This window comes from Mus caroli, chromosome 13 (genome assembly GCF_900094665.2).
Source record: "Mus caroli chromosome 13, CAROLI_EIJ_v1.1, whole genome shotgun sequence".
Taxonomy (NCBI): domain Eukaryota; kingdom Metazoa; phylum Chordata; class Mammalia; order Rodentia; family Muridae; genus Mus; species Mus caroli.
The window spans coordinates 55,895,926-55,906,338 of NC_034582.1; the positions used below are offsets into that span (position 1 = coordinate 55,895,926).

Genomic DNA, 10,413 nt, shown 5'->3' on the forward strand with positions numbered 1-10,413 from the left:
AATGAGGTACAGATCTAAACAGAGAATTCAAGAGAGAAAATTCAATGGTTGAAAAACACTTAAAGGAACATTCAACATCCTTAGTCACCAGGGAAATGCAAATCAAAACGACTTTGAGATTTCATCTTACACCTGCCAGTGAAGATGCATAAAACAAGTGACAGCTCATGCTGGTGAGTTTGATGGCTTGTATATGCTCTGCCCAGTTATTGGCACTATTAGAAGGTGTGGCCCTGTTGGAGTGGGTGTGGCCTTGTTGGAGTAGGTGGGTCACTGTGGACATGGGCTTTGAGACCCTCCTCCTAGGTGCTAGCAGCCTTCAGAAGAAGATGTAGAACTCTCAGCTCCTCCTGCACCATAACAGCTTGGATGCTGTCATGTTCCTGGCAGAGGTAATGGACTGAACCTCTGAACCTGTAAGCCAGCCCCAATGAAATGTTGTCCTTATAAGAATTACCTTGGTCACCGGGCATGGTGGTGCATGCCTTTAATCCCAGCACTCGGGAGGCAGAGGCAGGCAGATTTCTGAGTTCGAGGCCAGCCTGATCTACAGAATGAGTTCCAGGACAGCCAGGGCTATCCAGAGAAACCCTGTCTTGGAAAAAAAAAATTGTCTTGGTCATGGTGTCTCTTCACAGCAGTAAAACCCTAACTAAAACAGTGAGGCTGTGGAGCAAGGAGAACACTCCTCCATTGATGGTGGGAGTGCAAACTTATACAGCCACTATGGAAATCAGTGACAGTTCCTCAGAAAGATGAGAACAGATTTACCTCCAGATCCAGCTATACTCTTCTTGAACATATACCCAAAGGACACGTCATCCTACCATAAAGACACTTGCTCAGCTAAGCTCATTGTTGCTTTATTCATAATAGCCAGAAAATGGAAACAACGTAGATGTCCCTTAACAGAAGATGGATAGAGAAAATGTGGTACATTTACACACTGGAACATTATCTAATCATTTAAAAAATATGAAATCTGCAGATGAATTAATGGGACTAGAAAAAAAAATCACCCTTGGTAGAATAACCCAGATCAAAAAAAAAAAAAAAGGACAAATATGGTATGTATTAGTTTATATGTGTATATTAGCTGTTAAGTCAATGGTAACCAAGGCACAATCCATAGAACCACAGAGGTTAGGTATAGATTAAGGGACTTGGGGTTTGGAGGGGTGGAAGCAGATGGAAGCAGTCCTATGAAAAGGACATATGAATAGATAGTTATAGATGGATGGGGTGGGGAGCTGGAATGAGAGGAACAAATGGAGAGAGGAAGAGAAGAGGGGGATGAAGCAGGGAATATGAGGAGGGACAGCTACAGTTAAGGACCATTTCAGGGATATGGGGTCAGAGGAGCAAGCCACAGGGGGCTGGCCTGAATGGAGTAAGAGTGAGGTAAAGGAATCTCCAAACCCATGCTGAGACATCAGGAGTCCTCCCTGCCCTGAGCCTGCATGTCCTGGTGCACACAGACCTATGTCCCTACCTTTACCCAACCAGAGTAGGTCAAGAAAAAGTCTGGTAGCCAGGTTAAACCTCCCTTCCCCCTTATAAGGTCATGTCTAGCAGCATCTGCAATTCCTCCTTATGCAAAGGAGGCATCCTCAGCACCCTGGTCCTGGCCAACGATGTACACTCGCCTCATAACCCCTACTCACCCCTCAAAGGATTAAATAGCCTTTGTTCCCCCCACCCCCATTAAAGGAGCTGCTCGATGTAGCCTGCCTTCTAAGAGGTCTGTTCTTGTCACACTCACATGGGGCTGAGGTCTGCATCATCCCGCTGTTCCCGTCTTCCCTCCCCTCACAGGCCACCAAGTCTGATCTACGGTGATCATGCTGTTCAGGGAGCAGGAATGTATTGGGAATGGCAGAGGGGCAGTACAGAAACCTAACAATTCAGTAGCTTCTTAAGATATAAATGAAAGCTAACTGAAATCGCAAAATAATGTGAGTCAGAGCCCCAACTGGCCATCTCTTGTCACCAAATGAAGCTTCTAGAACCAAGAGTGGGCTACATCCGAGTTTCTGGCTAAAGGGGTCCTATGAGAACCCCCAAACAACCCAGGCTGCTGCCAAGACTATAGGTTGCTCTCCCCAAACTGACCACAAGGCCTCATGGATGAAAACAACACCCATACAACTCACTGAGAGAAATCAAGGTGGTACCTGTTGGCATCAAAGGACCAGTTTTGCAGATCCCTCCAAACTCAGGATGTCACACATAGGTGTCACCTGTTGCTATGGCTACCACATACTTTCCCAGAGCCCACTTCCCACACTCACCAGGGAACAGATTATATCACAGACTATATAAAAGACAGACCTTTCCCCTCTTTCACCTCCCTTTTATTCTTTTCTCCTTTGTCTCTCTCTCTCCCCCTTTTTGTCCCCAGTAAAACATCTTACACTTGGAGCTGCTTTGACCTTGTGTGGTATGTTCAGACATGAGCCACTATTATAACACATCAGTGCCTACATAGAGCCTTCACCTCTACATGTTAGTCTTTTGGGGGTACAGGGAGGTATTCTTCCTTCCTTCTTCTGACATGTGCTACTGAAGGAGAAACATAAACACCACCCAGACACAAAACCTTTGGTCTACAGCGATGTTCTGCTTGCAAGACAGGCTAGTGCAATGGTGGTACAAAGTTTTGTGGGAGTGAACAACCAGTGTATGATTCCACTGAAGGCCCACTCTACAAGATGGAACCCAGGTCTAACACTGCTTGGGTGACCAAGAACCTGAGACTAAATAGCCCAAGAACGTAGGGCAAAACCAAATACTACTGTTGTCAAACAAACAAAAGCAAACAAGCAACCCAAAAACAAAAGCAATAAAACAACTCCTAATGACATTCTGCCATACTCATAGATTAGCACCTTGCTCAGCCATCTTCAGAGAAGCTTCCTCCTTCAGCAGATGGGAGCAACAGTGAGACATTATGCTGAGACATTATGTTGAGACCTACAGTGAGACATTATGCTGAGAGTGAGACCTTGAAACCCTCAGCCCTAAACCAGATATCTCTATCAAATCCCCCCACCCCCCACCCCAGGCTCAGGGAAAGCCACTGAATGGTGCACTTTGCATATTCATTATGGCTTCAAGTTTAGCAGTATTTTTTACAGAATTTTTGAGTATGTAAATGAGCGAGTCTTTGTTCCTTGTGCCTGCTCCTAGGATCTTTTCCTGTTTTGTTTTGTTTTGTTTTGTTTTGTTTTGTCTTTGTCCAATTCCAATGTGTTAGGTTTTTTAATCTAATTATATTATACAATTACATTTTATTATTATTCCTTAGAAGGTTGTTTGTTTCCTAATGAATGACAGAAAGGGATGGATCCAAATGAGAGGGAAAGAAGAGCGGGGAGGAAGAGAAGGAGGGGAAACCATAATCAGGATATATTGTACGAGGAAAATTATACACACACACACACATTCATTAAAAGAGGGGAAAGGTGGTACTTCTCCTCAGAGTTAGTATACCAGGTACCAGAGACCCACTCACTTCACAGTGACTTCCCTGGTTGTCCCTTCATGTGTGTAGACCCGGGAAGTATTTCTCAGGGAGGGTGGAGATGGGGAGGAGGTTCTAGTACCCTTTCTCCATGAGTCCAGTTAGCAGGACTGAACACTTTGGGAGTCCCAATTCAAAACCCTGTGGTCCTTTTGGAGGTCCAGAGCTACCTGATTCCCAAACGTGAGAGGAGACAGATTTTTGGCAGGAGATGTAGTAGAGATGTAGTAGAGAGAGGCTGCATACTTGGCACACCTGAGTTTCTCAGTGAGTGGCTAATGAGCAGCCATCAGGGCCTGAGCAGGCACTGGTCCTGCAGCTACCTTGTTCAGACATAGGGCTGACAACCACCTTGCTTGGCACCGCTGTGATTTCTGGCAGGTGAAGAAAGGTCAGATCTATGTGTTTAGGTGACAGGGGAGGTCAGGGGGTGACAGAGGTGACAGAGAAGTGCTATAAAGAAAACACTAGGAACCAGGGATGGGGGGGGGGTCAGGTCAGGGCATGGATTAGACCAGAGTGTCCTCATAGCTCTTCAAGCTAATTTCCAACTCAAAGCACAGGGAACAACCAAGCAAATTGGCCATAAATGATTAACTTCTAGACTAGAGATCATCTATAAATATGGGCAACAGTGACTGGAAGAGCCTAAGGCCAGCTCCAGCAACACTGGGGACATTGACAGCCTAGCCTTCTTCACATCCTTTCCCTCAAGGACAGGAATTGCCTGGGTTGGGGCTGTAGATCTCAAAGGCTGATTGTATCCCAGCTTTGAAAATGTGGCAGATTTATCAAAAGGATCCTGAAGCTGGGATGCCAAAAACAAGAACAATATACTTACACACACACACATGCACACACACACGCACACACACACACACACACACACACACACTGAAGCTGCCGAGTGACTCCATGTTGCTCAGCCGGTCCTCAGCCACCAGAAGGATTCAAAGCAGATCTTAATTGGAAGGGCTGATTGAGATACAGAATGCAGACGCACAGCACATTAACCCCAGGCCTCTGCTTCCAAGCAGCTTGGTATCACAAGTATATTTTCAAATTGGAGAACAGCCCCATTCCCTGGGGAGTTCTTGTTTCACCAGACAAAGCCTAGCCAGGACTTCAACAAATAAAATGCAAATGAGAATGGAGAAAATTAATTAGAAACAAAGATCAGAATTTCTTTTCATTAACTCTTAAACACGCACACACACACTTCAAACTAGCCTTGAAGCATGCTAATTTGCTCAAATTAAAATGCAATTCACCACGTGGTTTCTTTGCAGTGACCTTGCAACCCTAAAATTAATGAAGTGGTGAGCCCAGAGTCGGTGGCTTAAAGGGTACTTTCCCCTCTGGAGTGGAAGGTCAGAGTAACATTAGGAGGCGTGTGACTGGTCCTAAAATATTCTTCCCTTAGGATGTGGGAAGCAAGCACAACCTTGCAAGGTTGCTAATCTCTCTGGGACAGGCGATAAGTATATGATTCTGGAAATATGTAAAATAACTATTATAGTTTTATTTTACACCGCATCCATACTGACACAAACTCAGGGTCCTGTGGGAGCTTCCTCCCCATGCCCCACTATCAGGGTCTCATGTTCTGAACTGAGCAGGAGGATCACAGGTTCAAGGCCAAGTTAGGGAGATTTGGCCTCAAGATAAAATAAGGACTGTGCGGGGTGTGGTGGCGCATGCCTTTAATCCCAGCACTCGGGAGGCAGAGGCAGGCGGATTTCTGAGTTCGAGGCCAGCCTGATCTACAGAGTGAGTTCCAGGACAGCCAGGACTACACAGAGAAACACTGTCTCGAAAAACCAAAAAAAAAAAAAAAAAAAAAAACCTAAAATAAGGACTGCAATGTAGCTCAGTGCAGAGAACTTGCCCAGTAACAACAAACCGTTGCATTTATATTTATAGATATACAAGCTTTTCTTTCTATTTTTTTTCTTTGGTCTTCCCGGGGATAGAGATTCCACACAAGTTCTCTACAACTATACACACCTAATCCTATGCGCAAATTGTCCTGGATAGTTTTGTGCCAACTTGACACAGGGTAAAGTCTTCTGAGAGGAGGGAACTTCAATTAAGAAAAAGCTGCCATATGATTGGGCTATAGGCAAACCTGTAGGGCATTTTCTCAATTAGTGGTTGATGGGGAGGGCCCCGCCTAGGTCAGCAGTGCCATACCTGGGTCAGTGGTCCTGGTTCTATAAGAAGCTGAGCAAGCCATGCTAAGCAAGCCAGGAAGCAGCACCCCTCCATGGCCTCTGCATCAGCTCCTGCCTCCGGGTTCCAGTCCTGCTTGAGTTTCTGTCCTGACTTCCTCCAGTGATGGACTATGACCTGGAAGTGTACGCCTAATAAAGTGTACGCCTTTCCTCTACCTGATTTGATCATGATGTTTCGTTGGAACAAATATATTTTAAATGATTGCTTTTTTAGGAGTACTTTGCCTGTGTGTGTGTATGATCAACATGGTCTTGTGCTTGCAGAGGCAAGAAGAGGCATCACGTCTACTGGAACTGGAGTTACAGATAGCTGTGAGCCACCATGTAGGTGATAGGAACGAGACTTGGGTCATATGGAAGAGCATTCAGTGCTCTTAACCATTGAGCCACTTCTGCCGTCCCTGCAAATATTTCTTTAGATAAACTCTTAGGTGCAGAATTCCCTGATCTAAAAAACTAAATTGTGATAGATAGCCTATTTTTCTAAGGATTGGCAATTGGTGCTCTGATTACCACAATTTAATCTGAGCTGGTCCACAGAGGTTAGGACAGCTACTAGAAGGCCCACAAACAGGCATTTACCACAGAGAGGAAGCGTATAACAAATCAGTACCAACCGAGTTGGATCTTATAAATAAAAGAGTTAGCAGCCTGGGAGGATGGCTCAGGGGGTGAAGGGTTTGCTACAAAAACATGAAAACTTGAGTTTGGATCTAGCACCCACATAGAAGCTGGGCCTAACATGCATGCTTGTAATGCCAGCACTGGGGGAGCAGAGACAGGAAGATCTGTGGGGACTTACTGGCCACTAGTGTAGCCAAAATGCCATCTCTGAGTTTAGCAAGAGACCCTGCCTCAAAGATAAAGTCATGAGCAACTGAGAACTACATCTTGATGTCAAACTGTGGGAAAGCACACACACATACACATACGCACAGGGACACACACACATGCACACACACGCATGCATGAATATAATAATTTTATTGTAGATTTAAGTATAGACATTAATACTAAGAAAGATGTTCTGGGTGTAGTGGAACCTGTATCAAATCCCAGGACTAGGGAGAAAGAGGTCAGAGGAGTAGGCAGTCAAGGTCATCCTCGGCTACATAGCAAGTCTGAGTTTAGCCTGGGCTACTTGAGACCATGTCTCAGAAAAGGAGAGAAAGAGAAGAAGGAGAAAGAGGAAGAGAGGGGAGGGGAGAGGAGGGGAGGGGAAGGGAGGGGAGGCACTCTGGCCTAGCCGGTAAAGGCACTTGCTGCCAAGACAAATCACCTGAGTTCAATTCCAGGACCCACAGGGTGGAGGGAAAAAGCTTTCTCCACTTATCCTCTGATTGGCACATGCTTGTCCTGGCATGCACACAGCTGAACACATGCACATCGTACATGGACACGCATACACACATACCACATGTACACACACAGTAAGTGTAAACATTTTTTACGGATGAAGAGTATGTGTGCACGCTTCTCAAGCGACAGCCAAGTTTGTCTTTACAATAGCCCTGTGTATGGTTTGTGGAGGCCTCTGAAGCTAGATCTCAGGGCTTGCCAAGGATGGGGGTTGGGTGGCAAATGAGATCACGGGGTATACCCACAGGTCACTAGAGAATTAAGACATATTTTTATGGTAATCAAATAATTTATCCTTGTTTGTGAGATTCCCAGAAAATTGCAGGTTTTCAGCTGAAAATGGACTAAGATCACACTTGAAGGTCACACTTAGGACAAGCAAAGTTCATGGCTATTTTCATACTCTTACTATGAAACTATCCCCACATGAAAGACACACCGTTTCTATGCAGGCAATCCTCACAGCAAGCAAGGCATGTGACTCAAAATAGCAACTCAGGCAAAGGCACAGAGGTAGGGGAAATGCTAAAGAAATAACAGTAAGAGACTGGGGCTATGAGCTGGTCTATTTTCAGGGTCTTTAAAAAAGATTTATTCTTACTCACATATATGTGTGTGTGCACATGTCTGTGAATGTGTGTATACCGTGTGGGGGGGTACTTGTACAGGCCAGCAGAAGGTGTCAGGTTCCCTGTAGCTAGAGTTATAGGTGGTTGAGAGGCACCCAACAGGAGCTAGGAACCAAACTCCAGTCACCTTTAAGAGCAGTCCCCACTCTTAAGCACTGAGACGTTTCTCCAGCCCCAGTTTCAGTCTTTACAGACCAGGCTAAGGGGTCTGCCCATCACCCTATAGGAACTAGGGAGCCCCTGTCGTTAAATAACTGCAGGCAAGGGATGTGTCAGTCATAACACTCTTTGATGATGAGATCTCCTGAGAGAGAAGAGCTAGAGTGAAGGGTGATGGGAAATACCAGTGTGTGAAATATCTAAGTTGAGCATAGACAGAGCAAGGCAGGGGGAATGAATCGATGTAGTATTTACAGCACCCAGTGCTCAGACAGTAGCACTGAGGCAGGATAGACAGACAGCACAATTCAAGGGACATGAAGAAAAAGGAACTTCACTCAGGAGTCTTGTTGAAGTCTGTCTTAGTTAGGATTTTACTGCTATGAACAGACACCAGGACCAGCGCAACTCTCATAAGGACAGCATTTAATTGAGGCTGGCTTACAGGTTCAGAGGTTCAGTCCATTATCATCAAGATGGGAGCATGGCAGCATCCAGGCAGACATGGTGCAGGAGGAGCTGAGCGTTCTACAGCTTCATCTGAAGGCTGCTAGCAGAAGACTGGTTTCCAAGCAGGTAGGATTAAGGGTCTTAAAGCCACGCAGGGACACACCTACTCCAACAGGGCTACACCTTCTAATAGTGCCACTCCCTGAGCTGAGCATATACAAACCAAACAAAGTCTCTCTCTCCCTAAGAGTCAAGGCTTCTAAGCTTACTCTCCAAGTGCCAACATTATGTACATTCATTGCTACACTCAGCTTCTGTGAGGATTCTAGAGATCCAGACTCAGGTCCTTCCATTTGGCTAGCACGAACATCACCCACCGTAGTTTATACACACACAGAGATACACACATACATGCATGCAAATAAAAATAAATCCCTTTTAAAGGTGCTAAACTCATCGCCAAATGTCTGCAGTAGTGAATGGTCAATGCTAAGCTCCTGGCTGGTTTTGCTGACCGTAACCCCTCCGTGAAAGAAAAACCCAATGGCACATCCCAGAAGCTAACATACAGCAAATGCTGTGGACCTCACTACATCTCCACACCCTGTTGTAACAACCAGAACTAGAAGGTAGAAGTGCCACCAATTCCTAAAATACAGGAGTTGCCATTTGGGAAACAGCTTCTAGTAGCTTCTGTATTCCAAGAAAGGTGAAAGTGGGCAACAGTATCAAGTCAGAGGTTAGAGTTGACTGAAGTTCATGTTCCAGGGAACAGGAGCAGCCAGCATTGTACATAAGGCCTGTTTCCTAAAAGGCTCCCAGCTTGGTTTTAAAGGTTCTTGCAATTTTGCTTTCGTTGTGATTTTCCTTTATATTGTTATGGCAGGCAGCCACACTGACAGCGTACACACCCTGGAACTGGCTAACACTGCAGATTCCTCTGTGGGGGTGGGGATGGGGCGGGGGCGGGGCGTTGCTGTGGCTCCATCTTAAACTGTACAGGTTAGTGCCATTAGTATATTATGGTCATTGTCAGACCTTAGAACATCTCCTCACTCTGGAAACCTGCGGTATCAGCAGTCCTTCCCCTGCCAACCCCCCCCCCCAAGCCTCTGGCAATGGTTCTTGTCTTTTATCTGTTCGGTTTCAATATTATTTATCACGGCGTGCATAAGTCTGCATGATATGGGGGCAGGTGCGTGTGCCATGTCATGCACATGGTCAGAGCACAACTCTGCAAAGTCCTTTTCCTCTTCACATTGACATGGGTCACAGGAATCCATGCAGCCTAAGTCCCCAGGCCTGCAAGGCATCTCCACCTGCTGAGCCGTCTCACAGACAGACTTCTTGGGTCCTGAGAGTGAGATGTGAACTGCATAGAACACATCTCTGCTGGGAGAGGCACATCTGTTTCCATAATAGCCTTTACTTATCTCGTTCTCCCCACTAAATAAATATTTCTGTTCTTTAAAGTCCTTGAGGGCTTCGCGGCTTGACGAACGTCCGCGCTGCTTCTCTCGCTTCCCGTCCGCTGTGGCCGGGCGAGGGGGGGCCTTCCGGAGCCATGGAGGACGAGGTGGTTCGCATTGCCAAGAAGATGGACAAAATGGTGCAGAAAAAGAATGCTGCTGGCGCATTGGATTTGCTGAAAGAGCTTAAGAATATTCCGATGACCCTAGAATTGCTACAGTCCACGAGAATTGGAATGTCTGTCAATGCTCTTCGCAAGCAGAGTACAGACGAAGAAGTCACATCTCTAGCCAAATCTCTCATCAAATCCTGGAAAAAATTATTAGATGGACCATCAACTGATAAAGATCCTGAAGAAAAGAAAAAAGAACCTGCAATTTCATCACAGAATAGCCCTGAAGCAAGAGAAGAAAGTAGTTCCAGCAGCAATGTAAGCAGCAGAAAGGATGAGACAAATGCTCGAGATACTTATGTTTCATCTTTTCCTCGGGCACCAAGCACTTCTGATTCTGTGCGATTAAAATGTAGGGAGATGCTTGCTGCAGCTCTTCGGACAGGAGATGATTATGTTGCTATTGGAGCTGATGAA

At 45.7% G+C, this 10,413-nt stretch overlaps 1 pseudogene across 1 annotated transcript; it reads left to right on the forward strand.

Moving 5' to 3' along the window:
* The first annotated feature begins 9,841 nt into the window (after positions 1 to 9,841).
* On the forward strand, positions 9,842 to 10,413 carry LOC110307682 (annotated as a pseudogene). The gene has a single exon (XR_002379455.1). The product of XR_002379455.1 is annotated as a transcription elongation factor A protein 1 pseudogene (transcript).